This window comes from Vulpes vulpes, chromosome X (assembly GCF_048418805.1).
Source record: "Vulpes vulpes isolate BD-2025 chromosome X, VulVul3, whole genome shotgun sequence".
Classification (NCBI taxonomy): Eukaryota; Metazoa; Chordata; class Mammalia; order Carnivora; family Canidae; genus Vulpes; species Vulpes vulpes.
The window spans coordinates 103,175,101-103,187,886 of NC_132796.1; the positions used below are offsets into that span (position 1 = coordinate 103,175,101).

Consider the following 12,786-nt stretch of genomic DNA (forward strand, 5'->3'; position numbering starts at 1 on the left):
ATGTGCTGCCGATTCCAGGCATGCAGCAACCATGATTCTCAGACACGGGGGTAGCAGGGCACCCCCGTGTCACCAGGGTCTGTTCAGAACCCCGTTAATACCAGGAGATGGTCAGTCCCATCCTTAAACCGGGGCCCGTGCGGTCCTGGCAGGCTGGGGAAGCGGAAAGCAGCGGGGTTTGGACCCTGGCTCTTCGGGTTGTGAGCGGGCACTTCTGCCAGGCCCGCATACTCTCTGCCCCCCCTTCTTCGTCTGCACAAGGATTAGTGACCCAGGGGTCCTGTGGGGGAGTCGGTGAACACATGTCCGTCAATGAACAAGCATCGCGCGGGGCCGACACGTGGAAGCCGTGGGGTAAACGAAGACGAGTCTTTATCGGCGCTTAGCCGTGTGGGCAGCTAGTCACACAGGCTGTGCGGGGTCAGGGACGCCAAAAGGCAGCCCCGTGTCCGCGTCAGGGCCACAGACCTGGTGGTGGGGGTCCCACAGCTGCACCATCTCTCAGCCGCCGTGGGGAGCGAGCGCCCTGGGCCGCCCGGAGCCCCAGCCCCGTGACTGATGGTGACACTGGCAGGTGCCACAGGGTCCTGGCGGGCTGTCACGGAGGCGGGGAGGGGGGGCACGTGGGAGGGGCCCCGAGGGTCCCGGCTGCTGTGGCACCCCGCTGGGCAGGAGCCCGGCCTGTCACGCGTGGTCCCCCCAGAAACGCCCCCTTCCTTCCAACGGGTGCGCGTGGGGTGCTTCACCTCTGCTCAGGGGCTCTCAGCTGCAGGGGGGTGGGGGCTCGAGGGGCAGCGGGGCATGTGGGTGTGGGAAGCGCAGGGGTGGGGGGGTAGGGGGATAGGGTGGGGGTGCGCAAGGGGGCGCAAGGGGGCGCAAGGGGGCTTGGGGGTGCGGGACGCGGGGGTCGGCCTCGCAGCAGGAGAGAAAGGAAAACAAAACGGAGGGGATTCCATCTGTCCCCCTGTTTTCTGCTTTGGGAAAGACAGCTGCCCCTGAGTCTGACATCTGTATGGCGGCTCCAGTTGGCAGGGAGGCCCCTGATGCTCCTGGGGCTCGTCTGCATCAGGCCCTGCTGGAAACATCCCGAGTCCTAGCTGGCCTGAACGTTTGGCCCCTAGTAGCCACAGCAGCCAGCCTCTTGGGGCCGCTTCTCCCCCCCCCACCCCCCCACCCCCCAACCCCCAACCCCCGCCCTCTCCGTGCCTCTGGGAGAACCGAAGGATGAGAGCCTAGCCACATTCCTGCCCTGACTCCATTCTTTCCTGCGACTTCACCTTTTCCCCTGCCAGGGAGAAGCAGGCCTTGTCAGGCATGGCGCAGTTTCCTGTCCCTGCTTCCTGAGAGCTCTCCAACCCGGGCCCACTTCTTCCCCACTTGTGTGCTCAGCCCAGCCAGAGAGGTGCTTGAGCCGGGCTTGTCTGTAGTGGGAAGGATTTGGAATCCCAGCGTTTCAGAGACCAAAGATAACCTTTGTTTCTTTGCAGTTCCTTTTATTTCGTTAGTTTTGGTTTCATCATCATCATTAATAATATTTCTTGGACAGGGATCCCTGGGTGGCGCAGCGGTTTGGCGCCTGCCTTTGGCCCAGGGCGCGATCCTGAAGACTCGGGATCGAATCCCACATCGGGCTCCCGATGCATGGAGCCTGCTTCTCCCTCTGCCCGGGTGGCTCAGTGGTTTAGCGCCCCCTACAGCCCAGGGCGTGATCCTGGAGACCTAGGATTGAGCTCCTTGCATAGAGCCTGCTTCTCCCTCTGCCTGTGTCTCTGCCTCTCAGTCTCTCTCTCCTCTCTCTCTCTCTCTCTCTCTCTCTCTCTCTCTCTCTCTCTCCCCGCTCTCATGAATAAATAAATAAAATCTTTAAAAAAAAGATATATTTAAAAAAATAATATTTCTTGGACAAAGAAGAGGAACAAGGCTCTGGCCTAGGCCCCTCGTAGTACTGGATTCTGCAATGTTCTTTATAGACTAAAGAAATGAGAGGGAACAGCTTATGTCAGGCAAACAAAAGGATTCAAGAAACAATTACGTTGTTTTTAATGTTGAAACCTTTTTCCCTCTCAGTGTTTTTTTTTTTAAAGAAGTTTTTTGAATTTTTATTTATTTATGATAGTCACACAGAGAGAGAGAGAGAGGCAGAGACACAGGCAGAGGGAGAAGCAGGCTCCATGCACCAGGAGCCCGACATGGGATTTGATCCCGGGTCTCCAGGATGGCGCCCTGGGCCAAAGGCAGGCGCCAAACCGCTGCGCCACCCAGGGATCCCATCAGTGTTTTTTTTTTTTTAATATTTATTTATTTTAAAGAGATAGTGTGTGTGTATCCGTGTGAGTGAGGGGAGGGGTAGAGGGAGAGAGAGAATCTCAAGCATACTCTGAACTGAGCACTGAGCACAGGGCTGGATCTCACCACCCTGAGATCAGGACCTGAGCCAAAATCAAGAGTCCCATGCTTAACCGACTGAGCCCCCAGGCGTCCCTCCCCTCAATCTTTCAAATCTGGCTTTCAGCAAAGCAATAGAGTGAGTGCAGTTAAAATGATGCCGGAAAGATAGTAACAAGGCATCCCTGGCAAGGAAAGGCATTTTACAGCAGACTTCTCCTTCAGCATCTCCTGAGCACAGTTTGTCCTCATGTCTTGAATGAGGGACATGACAGCCTCCTCTCTGGAAGCCTTCTTGTTTTTATTCTTGCCCCTCTGTTCTGTACACAGCAGCAAGGCTGAGTTTTTTCAAACAGAAAGCATGTCCTTCAACAGATGAATGTATAAAGATGTGGTCTATATATACAATGGAATATTACTCTGCTATCAGATAGGATGAATACCTACCGTTTGCATCAACATGGATGGAGCTGGAGGATATTGTGCTGAGTGAAATATGTCAATTGGAGAATGACAATTATCATATGGTTTTACTCATATGTGGAATATAATAAAGAGTACAAGGGACCATAAGTGAAGGAGAGGGAACTGAGTGGGGAAAAAAATCAAAGTGAGAGACAAACCATAGTTTGTCTATGGGAGACTCTTAACTTTGTTAAAAGTGGGAGACTCTTTGGGAAAGGAACTGAGGGTTGTTGGAAGAGAGGTGGGTTGGGGGTGGGGTAACTGGATGACAGGCATTAAGGAGGGCACATGATGTAATAAGCACTGAGTATTATTTGCAACAGATGAATTATTGAAAACTACATCTGAAATTAATGATGTACTTATATGTTGGCTAATTGAATTTAAATTAAAAAAAAAACAAACAGAAAGTATGCTTCTTTCTCTACCTAAAGCCCTAAGATTTGGCACTTAGCAACAGATCCCATCCTTCTGCTGTTCTCTTGCACTCTGCCAGTGACCCTGCCACTTGTGCCTTGGGAGGACCTGTCCCTTTCGAATGGAGAGGCTCACCCTGATCATCTCCTGGGACCTCCTTCTAGTCATTCAGACCTCTGCTTAAAGGTACATCTCAAAGTGGCCTTGCCATCCACCTTGTGTCATGCCTGCTTCTAAGTTGTCTCTCAATTAGAAATTGTTTACCCCAAGAGGGCAGTGTCCTTGTCTGTCTTGCCCTTGACTTATTTCCAATACTTAGAACAGGTGATTGATAAATATTGGTTTAATGGCGGTCAAGATAATACTACTGTTTTTTTTTCCCCTTCTTGTTCTTAAGCATACAGTGATTCTTCACCTGGGTTTGAGCTACTTCATAGGGCCTTTAAGCTTTAATTGGAAAAGGGAACAAGATCTAGATTCTTTTACTTGAAGAACCGTACTTAAGTGCTTCAGCTAGTCTAAACTTTAGTCAACATAAGTCCACTTACCTCCTGGGCTGTGACTTTGTATAATAAATGGGGCAGCTTTTATGGACTGCAGAGCACTGTCCTCGACCACAAGAGTGGACTGATGAGGAAAAGGAAGCTCAGAAAAACTAATTGGTAGTAAGTGAACAGAGATTTGTCTGCTATACCATGCTGTAAAGCACAAATCCTGAACCATATGTAAATTAATTGATTTTAAGCAGATAAAATACCAATTCAACACTTTCAAAAGAGGGAGTACATGTTGAACCACAATAGGAAACTTAATTTTAATGGATTTTTTTTTCTTTTTCAGAAATTTTCACATCTATTTCTCAAATTGTTTGGCCTTGAGGATTTTAACAAATTATTTCATTTTTAAAAAAATATTTTATTCACTTACTTGACAGAGAGAAAAAGAGTGCACAAGCAGGGGAAGCAGTAGGCAGAGGGAGAAGCAGGCTATCCAAGGATCAGGAAGCCTGATGCAGGACTTGGTCTCAGGACCCCTGGATCATGACCTGAGCCGAAGGCATTGCCCAACTGACTGAGTCACCTAGATGCCCAAGCCTTGGGGATTTTAAATAAGCTCATAGGACCCTTGTCAACGTGTTTTTCAGACTACACCACATGCACTGCCTTTCAACATACAATATTATTGTTTGGAATCTTTTGTTTTCTGCTTTTTTAAAAAAACTAGGATAGAATTTTCTGAAGTTCTATTCAAATAATTACCCCGATTATGTTAAATTACAATAGTGACTACAGAATCCTATTATAATGTAGTGGAAGTGTCTTGGCTCTTCTAGGCATTTGGGGCTTTTCATAGAGGTAGCTCAGTGTTTCAGCACCATAAGCTCTGCTGTTAGGTGGCCTCATTTGGAGTTCCAGGTCTCACTTACTAATAGTGATGCTGACCAATTATTCAACTACTTGGGACTCATTTAAATGAGTCCCTTATTTAATGGGGTGCCTAGCTGGCTCAGTTGGCAGAGCATAGGACTCTTGAATTTGGGGTTGTGAGTTCGAACCTCATGTTGGGGGGTAGATTGTATTTAAAATTAAAAAAAAACTTAAGAAGAAATAAATTAATCCTCTATTTAAAATATTGAAGTAATAAAAATTGATCTTACAAGGTTGTTGGGGGAAATCAGTGAAAATTGTATATGTGCAAAACCTTATGCACAGTAAATGTTCAGAATTTTGCTGCTGCTTTGAATTTTAGATCAATAAAATGTTTAATGTTTTTTCAGATACATTTTATGTTTATCATTCAGTATTTTAATCACCTGACTTAATAGAAACATGAAAAAAACAAAGGCACAATCAATTTTCACTGCACGATAGTGTGGAAGTGTACTTACAATGAAAGACACTGTCCTACATATGTGAAAAATCCATTTTACCATGAAATCTGAATTATATGAAGTTGAAAATCTGAAAAAAAAACTATCTCCAACTACCACTCATTTATTTAACTTGCCATTATATTCCATTTGAGTCAGGATAATCCTTATTTGAAAATATCATTTTAATTATATAAAAATACAAAAATCCATAAAAATCAGAAATACAGATGTATTTCCCTGGGCTTTGCTGATTTTTTATTTGCAATTTCTCTCTCTCTTTCTCTCTTTAGAGAGAGATTACACACACATGTGCTGGAACAGGGTTTGGGGAGGGGTAGAGGTAGAGAAAGAGAGAATCTTTTTTTTTTTTAAGATTTTAGTTATTTATTCATGAGAGACACACACACACACAGAGGCAGAGACATAGGCAGAGGGAGAAGCAGGCTCCATACAGGGAGCCTGATGTGGGACTCGATCCCAGGATCCCGGGATCACACCCTGAGCCAAAGGCAGATGCTCAACCACTCAACCACTGAGCCACTCAGGCGTCCCGGAGAGAGAGAGAATCTTAAGTAGACTCTGTGCTCAGCAAGGATCTCAATGCTGGGCTCGATCTTAGAACCCTGAAATCATGACTTGAGCCAAAACCAAGAGTCAGATGCTCAACCGAGGCATCCCTGCAATTTCTTTTTCAATACAACTTACAACTTACCTCCATTTCCAGTCTCATTACGCAAGTGCAAAGAGGCAGAAAGATCTGTAATAAATATATTTTTTACAAAGGCAACATTGTGAAACTAAGTCTCACTTAACGGGTTCTATAAGTGGAGGTAAGTGACTGTGAAATAAAATAGAGTAAGATGCAGTAACTGGAAATTTTTATCTGAAGTTCTTTCAATGATCTTTGTCCATTTCTTCATGTTTAAAGATGCACATGAACTCAATGTTATTGAAATTTCCCCTTTGTCAATAGTCTCTGTACAGCTCAGGTACTTCCTTGTCTGGAAACCAATCTCCGGTTGCTGTCAACAGCTCTCTCAGAAAATGTTCCTGAATTGTGCCTGCTGCTTCTTCATCAAAGCAAGAAAAAGTGTTTTTGGTGACATCTTCTGGATCTGTGCCATTCAACTTCTCACCAAACATCATGAGAAACAAGGTGAAATTTACAGGCCCTAGGGCATCCTTTATCGTGCCATTGAGGTATCCATCAGTTGAATTCTTCCTTAGAGAAGCAAGCATATCATGCAGATTATCTTTGTTGGTGAAACCATCTCTGTTCTGATCAGTCATGTTGAAGACCCCCTTGAATTCCTAAATCAGTCAAACACAGTTTGCTGGCCAAAGATGTTGCATTCTCAATCTTTGCATTTTTGCTCCACATGGTGGCTGTTTAATTCTGGAGATGTGCCCTTTATTTATTTACTGTTTAAAATTTTTATTTATTTATTTATTCATGAGAGACATAGAGAGAGGCAGAGACATTGGCAGAGGGAGAAGCGGACTCCCTGCAGGAAGCCTGATGCAGAACTCTATCCAGGACCCTGGGACCACGCCCTGAGCCAAAGGCAGACACTCAGCCACTAAGTCACCCAGGTGTCCCTGGGCATGTGCCCTTTAGAAACTATGATTCACCCTGTCTAAACTCAGGGATCATAAATGAGGATCCAGTCGGCCATCATCATAGAAGTTGTTTCATTCAACAGAGCTGGCTGCCAGACACCAGACTGTGTCTTGGATTTTATAGTTCATATCAGCTGCAAGGAAAATGAGATTGACAAAATGGTGGTATTTGTTTGAGGCTGGGTAGTAGGTACACTAAAGTTTGTTAGACTTCTCTTTTGAATTTAGTGTTGGTTTGAAAATTTCCATAATTGGGCACCTGGGTAACTCAGTCAGTTGAGTGTCTGTCTGCCTTTGGCTCAGGTCATTATCCTGGAGTCCTGGGATTGTACCCTGTATAGGACTCCGGGCTTAGCAGGGAGTCTACTTCTCCCTCCCCCTCTGCTTCACCCCCTGCTCAAGCTCTCTCTCTCTCTCTCTCAAATGAATAAATAAAATGTTGATACAAGGAAAAATTCCATAATATAAGTAAGTTAAAATTTCCCCTATCTCCAAAGGGTTGTAATCCAATGGTTTTCCAGTGCTTTTAAAAAATAAACAAAATGGGGATGCCTGGGTGACTCAATGGTTGAGCATCTACCTTTGGCTCAGGGTGTGATCCCAAGATCTGAGATCGAGTCCCACATCGGGCTCCCTGCATGGAGCCTGCTTCTGTCTCTGCCTCTCTCTCTGTGTGTCTCTCATGAAAAAATAAATAAAATTTTTAAAATAATAAAAATAAATAAATAAATAAATAAATAAATAAATAAAAGGAACCCTTTTACTTTTCAAATAAGATCTAGGTGGAACCCTAATATGTAAAGCACATCAAAGGCTGAAGCTTGGGGGCTGGCGACTAGACTTAGGTCTCTGGCCTTCCACCAGCATCAGCCCACAGCTACTTGGGGAGTCCTATGCTGGCTTGCTACTCAAGTGTGGTCTGGAGGACCAGTATCAACAGCATCACCTGTTGTGATGAGTTTGTGACTCTGAGGCTCTCGCATTAGAATTTGAAAAGCATGGCTCTGTGGCATTTTGAAGCTTGGGAGGCTCCACAACTGAGCTTCCTTATTTTACAAATGAACTAAAGAAGGCTTACAGCAGACAGAGCCCAAGGAGGAGATGGTGAGAGAGTCAGGCGGGTGTGTGTCCTGGTTGCCTGACCTTCAGCCCAGGCATTTTCTGCATGGTGCTTGTCTTGTCTAGCCCCAGAGGCCAGGCTCCTGCTTTGTTTCTGTGACCAAGCCCTAACCTTCTGCCTGGTACCACTAACAGGGCCCTTGTCCCATGTCCTTGCATCTAAATCTATAACTTATTTCTTTATCTAACATCAAGTTCCTCCAGAACTGAGGTAAAAAAAATGTTCCCACTCTTCCCCCCTCTGGATATATTCCTCATCCCCAGTCCTTGTTAGAAACCATCTTTGATGAGTTGGGCAGCCTAATGGGAAGAATTCCAGGAAGGTAGACATTTGGCATCAGGGTTTCCCCAGGCTGGTTGGAGTTCTAGACTAGGATTCTAGTTTCTAGCAGGTTCTGAGATTAGCAATATGGGGACTGCTGTCCATTCCCTTGGCCATGCAATTGCCAATTGCTTCTGTTTCTGCCAAAGCTATCTGTCAGGCAGGGTCCTGCCACTGACAACAGACATTTCAAACGCTGTTCCTTCTAAAGACCATTTTAAACCATAATGGATACACAAGCTATTTTTTAAAAGATTTTATTTATTTACTCATGAGAGACACACAGAGAGAGAGGCACAGAGAGAGACATAGGCAGAGGGAGAAGCAGGCTCCCTGCGGGGAGCCTGATGCAGGACTCAATCCCAGAACCCCAGGATCACAACTTGAGCTGAAGGCAGATGCTCAACCACTGACCCATCCAGGTGCCCCTACACTAGAATATTCTTAAATGAAAAGCTTTAGATTTTCTATTCCTGATCCCACAAGCACTCCCATGAGGCTGGGGATGCTTAGTGTAACCCTTGTCTCAGGCCACAACGGCCTGGGTAAAACAAGCAGTAGGGGTTCATGGATGTTATCGTGTGTCCTGACCCAGCACTTGTAACCCTGTTGCCAACAGCAGCCTGGCACTATATTTTTAATTGAACTCTCCATATATACCTGAAATGCGACAGTCTACCAGCCGATAGAGGTGAGGAGAGGGGAAGAAAAAGCCGAGACCATCTTCTCTTCTCCTGGGCTTGGTCTGATTCACCTCAGGACTGTCAGAATTGGCTGAGCAGAAGGGCATGAATGGGACACAGGTATGGAGCAGGGAGGAGCCTGCTACAGTCCGAAATGACTTGAAGCATTTGGGGCATGATTTGCTGGAGGTGAATGACTTATGTCGAGAAACTGTTACGAACATTTCCAAACTCCAGTCCATGCATGCCTCCAGCTGCTGAAGTAAAAAAGACGGCTGGCAAGGTCTGAACGTCCAAGATGTTCTTTCTCTACCTTCCACGGCCAGAATGACATGTCTCACGCACAACATCCCTGAATGCGAGATGCATTACTCTGCCATGGTCCTTCTGCTTGTGTGATTAGCTGGGCTGGCTTATTAGTAGCCCCCTGTGGCTGCTTATCAGCAGAAGCCTTCATCTGTCTGGTGAGGTTTGAAGAATTTGAGATAAATCTCAGGATCTAAGGTGTTCCTATTAGATTTCAATATGCAGAGCAGAGTGTATTTGGGCACAGGCCCTGCTTAGAGTTGTCTGTGTCAGGTTATGTGAATACCATGAAGTGGCTGCTGAGTGAAACTGAGGAATAATGATCCCTTGACTAGAGTAATATCTCTAGGCCTCTGTAAATTATTTGGGGCTAAGGTACCCTGAGGGCCGTAAGAAGCACTGCTTTGCAAAAAAAACCTGGCTGCTTCCCAAGAATTACCAACAATGAAAGATTTCTGGTTTCATAGGTCTAGAAGATGATTGTGAAAATTAGCTCCAGTCTTGCAAAGTTCCTTAAAGTTTCTGGATTAAGGATGTCGGTTCTGAACTGGGGCCTTGGCAGGGAAATGGGGCAGGTCAAGGATGAAAAGGACAAAGGTCAGGAGCCTGGGAACAGGTGAGCTGGGTCCTCTGCTTTGGGTCTAAACTTGGCTGTGATTTTCATTTGTGGCTAAGATCCTTTTGCAAGCTTGCTGGTTGTTCCCAGAATTCCTTTCCTTGTGGTTTTAGGACATTCTTGCTAGCTGTCAGCTGGGGGTCACTCTCAGCTTCTAGAGGCTGTCCACAGTTCCTTGCCAAGTGGCCCTCATATTTTCTAAAAATGGAGAAATACAAAAGGCTTGGATAGCAGTGAGAGTAACTCTGGAATGGCAGCATGAGGACTTTCATAAACCTGCTCCTCCAGAAAGGCAGCAAACTGGCTGGCAGAAATGGTCAAAGTCAACGTGTTCAGAACTCCAGATGTTAACCCAAGGCTTGCAACAACCTGAGGAGATTTTATTTGAAAAAAAGTGCTGAATCACAGTAAGAACAGAGGGTTTATGGCCCTTTAACTCGGAGTATTCCTATTCCCTTCTCCCCAGCTTCCCAGGAGTATTCAAATCCAGTCTTGCAATCTCTGTAGCTATAAAAACCATGTGCCTAAAAAAAAGCCTAAAATAAAAAGGCCAAGATGGAAAACAATCCAAATATTCTTCCATTAATAGTGATGATTTGAATGGGGAGTGAGATTTGAGCAACTTTTGCTTTTTACTTTATAGCAATTCCATGCAATTAAATTGTTAGAAAAGTATTACTTTAAAATTTTTTTATTAAGTAAACTCTACCCCAACATGGGGCTTGAACTCATGACCCCAAGATCAAGAGTCACATGCTCCACTAACTGAGCCAGCTGGGTGCTCTACAATAGTGTTACCTTAAAAATAAATAATACAAGTAATGATCAAACAGAGGAAGAGTTCCTGAAAATACTCTGGTGATTAAAGGATGGTAGATAAAAATTGCACAGAACTATTTAAGACTGTTTCTAGCTTAAGACCTGTGTGAAACATCAATGTTCCTTTTGTTTGATGTGCCATCTTTAACAATTGGTTTTAGTGAAATCCAAAAAACATTTCTAAGAGCTTTTATTTTTTTTAGGATTTTATTTATTTATTCATGAGAGACACACACACACAGATAGGCAGAGACACAGGCTCTGTGCAGGGAACCCAATGTGGGACTTGATCCCTGGTCTCCAGGATCACACCTTGGGCTGAAGGCAGTGCTAAACCACCAGGGCTGCCCTTCTAAGACCTTTTATAGACTAACAATTTGACCTTTGGTTCCTGACTCTACTTTCACTACAAGAGTGTAAGTTTGTCAAGTATAAATTCTCTTCCCATGGTGGTTTTCAGGGACATAACCATAGCAAGTGATAAAAACTAGGGTATGGGCTTTATCAGGCAGGCTGGCTCTACTATTCTTTGCAAAAATAACTGTGAGTGAACTCATCTTTAATCTTAACAGCTAGCCAGAAGCTTCTGGTTAACAGTTTAACCAGAAGCCATCAGAAGCAGATTTTTGTGCTCACTGTTTTGGGCCAATCTGGAGCCTGAAAATATTTTTGACAATGCAGAATAATGCATCCTGGGCCCTAAAAGGTACATTAGCAGGAAGGCTTTAGGTAGCCACCTGCTGTGATAACATCCCCACAATTATTTAGAAGGCCATCTGTGTGAATGAGCTGAGGAAAAAACCTGCCACGAATAAAATTCCCCACCTCCCACTCCAGACACAACAATTATTCATGTTTTGTTTGAGACCAGGAAGTAACCTGCAGGGTTCAAATTCTCCCATAATTATTGGAAAGTATCTTTACTTAAGACCAGGAAGTAACCACTGTGATCAAATCCCCCACAATTATCTGTTGACCATGGATAGGATTCAGATCTTCTTTGATGGCCCTGAAATTATAGGTACAATTTTGTGCTAATGTGAATTGGGAGAGGGTCCATTGCTTTCATCAGTTTCCTGAGGTGGCTTATGGCCAAAAGAAATGTAAGATCCACTGATCTAAGGGTTTGCTGGATTGAAACTAGGAAGTACTGGACTGATGAAAGGCATTCCTTTCCCCCCACCTCCCATGAGATTCTTCAAAGGCAGCTAAGAGTCTGGGGTAATCCCTGTACCTGAAGTTTTTTGGACACTATATTCAGGCATACGATGTGTAGGGTCCAAGGGCAGACCACTCCAAAATGTTCTGCTTTGGCACTTTATTATTTTAAACAAAAGTTACTGAAAAGACAGCCTGTGTAAGAAGGACATTCAGACCCTCCTCTGTCTCCTTGAAAGCAGAAACTAAATTTCCCATGTGAAAGGTACCCTTCTTGGACCAGGAAGTAAAGACACATCTTTATCACTAGAGGTGGGAAATCCAGAGCAGACAAGGCTGTAGAAACAACTCTTGTTACTTTGTACTAATGTACAACCCTGGCCCAAATTCTGTTTAGAATTCCTTACTGACTGAAGCTCCCAAAATTACATTTTCTTTGTTCTGCTAGTTGCTTACAGATTTATCATCTCTTTGTCTAAAAAGGAGAAAAACTGCTTGCTTTGGTCATTTCTTTATGTCTCAATTTCATTATTTGGCCTCCATGCACATGTAATAAAATTTTTGTTTTGGGGGCGCCTGGATGACTCAGTAAGTGTCTAGCTTCGGGTTGGGTCATGATCTCAGGGTCTTGGGATTGAGCCCCACATTGGATTCCCTGCTCAGTGAGGAGTCTGCTTCTCCATGCGCCCCTTCATTCATGCTCTCTCTGTCTCTCATAGAAAGATAAGTGGATAAAGAAGATGTGGTTTATGTATGCAATGGAATATTACTCAGCCATTAGAAATGACAAATACCCACCATTTGCTTCAACGTGGATGGAACTGGAGGGTATTATGCTGAATGAAAGAAGTCAATCAGAGAAGGACAAACATTATATGGTCTCATTCATTTGGGGAATATAAGTAATAGTGAAAAGGAATAGAAGGGAAGGGAGAGGAAATGGGTGGGAAGTGTCAGAAAGGGAGACAGAACATGAAGACTCCTAACTCTGGGAAACGAACTA

At 44.7% G+C, this 12,786-nt stretch overlaps 1 pseudogene; it reads right to left on the minus strand.

Annotated features, from left to right (window-relative positions):
• Positions 1–6,106: 6,106 nt before the first annotated feature.
• LOC112912439 (myosin regulatory light chain 12B pseudogene) lies at positions 6,107–6,430 on the minus strand (annotated as a pseudogene).
• Positions 6,431–12,786: the final 6,356 nt, after the last annotated feature.